This window comes from Etheostoma cragini, chromosome 15, assembly GCF_013103735.1.
Source record: "Etheostoma cragini isolate CJK2018 chromosome 15, CSU_Ecrag_1.0, whole genome shotgun sequence".
Taxonomy (NCBI): Eukaryota; Metazoa; Chordata; class Actinopteri; order Perciformes; family Percidae; genus Etheostoma; species Etheostoma cragini.
Window position 1 is genome coordinate 4049210 of NC_048421.1, and position 3098 is coordinate 4052307.

The window sequence follows — 3098 nt, forward strand, 5'->3', positions numbered from 1 at the left end:
GGGGCGTGAAACTGCATCGCTGTAAAACAATGGACAATGGTGCAATTTCAAAACCATGCTTTGATATCAACAGAGAGAAACTGCACTTATACTTATGTTGACAGAAAAAAGTCTATGGGGGGGTTTAAATGACGTTTGTCGCTGAAAGACTTTTGTGATAACGATGAGACGGACGATTTGGTTGAAAAATGGACATAACAATTTTGTGTCATTGAAGAATCTCTTGTATTGTAGTTGGATAATTTTAGAGACAATCATTGATAGACTTCAAAAACAAAGGATGTTGACTAAAATGACCAGTATATTTCCATGTGGACAAAATTCACACTGAGGGCTCAGTGTTGGGAAGATAAAGCTGTGTAGATTTATACTACTAAGGCCTGATATCATGTATTAGCTCTGTAAAAACAGTCATGGTCTCTCTTTAACCATATTTAATTACATTTAACTCATTGCAAACACTGGAATTACACAGATGTGATTGGAGGGCAAAACAAATGTTGCATTTCAAAATGTCCTCGTAGGTGTGAAGAAAAAGGTGCACGAGGACACAAGGCGATAGCATTACACCTGCGACCTGACGTGCTATGTTCCCTATTTATTTATCTCTGCCACTACTGTGGGTAAAACTTTTTATACAAATACTGCATAAAAGATGTGGTTGAGATATGCAACAGTGCTTTGTGATGAATGGGTGGTTCAAACAGAAAGAAACAGGACAAGTTTTGTTAAAAAAAAATGAAAAGACAAAAAGATGAAAACCTTCTGCGTCCTCCCAGGATCATGCAGTGTTTGACTTCTGTTTAAAAAAACAACAACTGTGTGTTTGTTTTGTATGCCTAAGTGTGTGGTGTAGTGTGTGTAAGAGCTTGTGCCTACACCTGCTGTCCACTTCTGTCATGCATCTCAATACTCATGTAGAAGCATGTCCAGTATGTTTTTCTCTCATTGATAAAGACATGTAAACCCCTGAAACAATCAAATTCCTTTTGAACTCTGGGAGGAGGGAAAGAAACACCTAGCCTACAACATATTTTTCTTTAAGTGCCCGTACTGTATTTCTTTATTAAGGCTTTAGTGCGTAACTGTTTGATATTAATGAATGTCCATTACATTCAAGCCATTGGCAAATTAGCTGATACAAAGCTAATTAAGACTATCAGCTTGTAACTCTCTGTATTTGTCAGTATGGCTATGTTCAGAAGATTGTGGCATCTGGTGACTTACCCGCACATCAACTTGAGTGAAGATAATTACCTCTTCTGAAAAGGCCATGTTTTTTTTTTTTTTTTAATCCTTCACTTCCTCCTTGGCTACTAGCAACTGTGTGGAGGCGGGGTGGGGTCGCGTGCAAAATCACAAAAGACTTGTATCAAATGCACGTGCAACAGTTTGGTTGCCAATACTTACAATTCCTCATGGGGGAAACAGAAACTCTGCACTGTTATAGCTTTGATCTACCACACATTTTTTTTGATATTTGAATTACAGAAAACTAAAAGGGTCAAAACAAGTACATCAAAAAGCCAAACATTTCAAATGTAGATATGTTTTAACAATACGTAGCAGCACACTGGTGATGCTGTTTGTGACCAATAATCCATAATCAATCAAAATTCTTAAGTTATTGAAAAACAAAGCTTGTACTTTCTTCATGACAACTTACAACTGTTACTGATTTTGTCTGTTTTATTATAAGATATGATAAAAAAAAACTGAATGTTTGTGATAACTTTGTCACTTAATGCTATTTTCAAATGGGTATAATAAGCTAATGTGCTTAAATCTTAAATCTTTTGTTTTGTGTTTTTATTCCTTTTTTAACAGTTACTCTTCTATTATCACAAATTAGCTTCCATAAGGCCAACATTTTACAATGGCATACAATACATTCAAAGAAACTCTCATCTAGGTCAACAATGAATGTCAAGGGATTTTCACTCCTACTTTCATTCTAGCTGTTCTGTGAGGTTGTTCGGCTAGTCTCACATTGTCAGACCGTAGGGGTCTTGCAAGTCCACACAGCATTCCAGGATGAGAGAAAAACATACTCTGGTTTATTGGCATATCTTTAAACCAATCACAATCATCTTGGGTGTTGCTAAGCGCCGGACAGAGCCACGGTGCCGCTGCAAACTAGCCTCGGGAAGGAACTTGTTTTGGTGGAACGTTAATCGTTCAAAGGTTGTTTTAGTCGTGTAACAGTAAACTCAGATTGGACAGATAGTGTAGCTAGCTGTCTGAATTTACCCTGCAGAGATCTGAGGAGCAGTTAACCGTAGTCTTCATAAATTGACTGGAGTTTAAAATTCCAACACAAAGAAAACGTAAGCTAACGGACATCTGGACAAAAAGGACAAATGCGGTGGAATTTCCGGCAGTAACAGTGCAGAACATTGTGGATATAGACTACGGTTAGGGTTAGATGAGAAGACAGGTTTTTGGGTAAAGGTTACATTTCGGTACTTATAAAGTGAGTCACATTTAAAATTATTAAGTAGATTATTGCTGCATTTGGGATCATATTTAGTCACTGCAAAGTCGCGTTGTAGAAGGATAAGGGTTAAATTGTCAGTGTCGACGCGTACGCAGTATGCTTGTGTTGTTGTCGCTCGTACGATCTAGCATCTACCCAAATAAGTTCAACAAATTTAAATACTGACTTGATGACCATGTGAGAGGAAGGGAAGGGATCACCAAAAGGTTTACAATGCATCCTGTGGGGCACATTAATGGGTGTAACAATTTTCATGCAAACCCATCTAATAGTTTTCAAGCCATTTAATTCAAATCCAACAGTAAAGTTGGGTGATCACCAAAGTCATTAGGGTATATCCTCTAAACATCATGGAAGCCTGCACCACATTTCATGGCAATTCATCCATTAGCTTAGATATTTCAGTCTGAAACAAAGTAGAAAACAGTTCTTTTGTAACTCCATACTTTAAACCTGACTTTTGCATGACATCATGAACTCTCTGACTTTATACCACCTTGTGTGAATTTATTTACTAAGCCGGTTTGGCATGTTGTGTCTTCACAGAGCATCTGCTGCCCCTAGAGACATCATATTGACTCCTGAAATTCATTTTGAGGTT

General features: G+C 37.5%; 1 protein-coding gene across 2 annotated transcripts in view; it reads left to right on the forward strand.

Annotated features, from left to right (window-relative positions):
- Window positions 1-1788, forward strand: part of pdgfbb (platelet-derived growth factor beta polypeptide b) — a 13893-nt gene extending 12105 nt beyond the window's left edge. For both annotated transcript variants that reach the window (XM_034893773.1, XM_034893774.1), the window contains exon 8: window positions 1-1788. This exon is cut by the window's left edge and continues 322 nt beyond it. The gene's annotated coding sequence lies outside the window, so the exon portion shown is untranslated.
- The last annotated feature ends 1310 nt before the right edge of the window (window positions 1789-3098 follow it).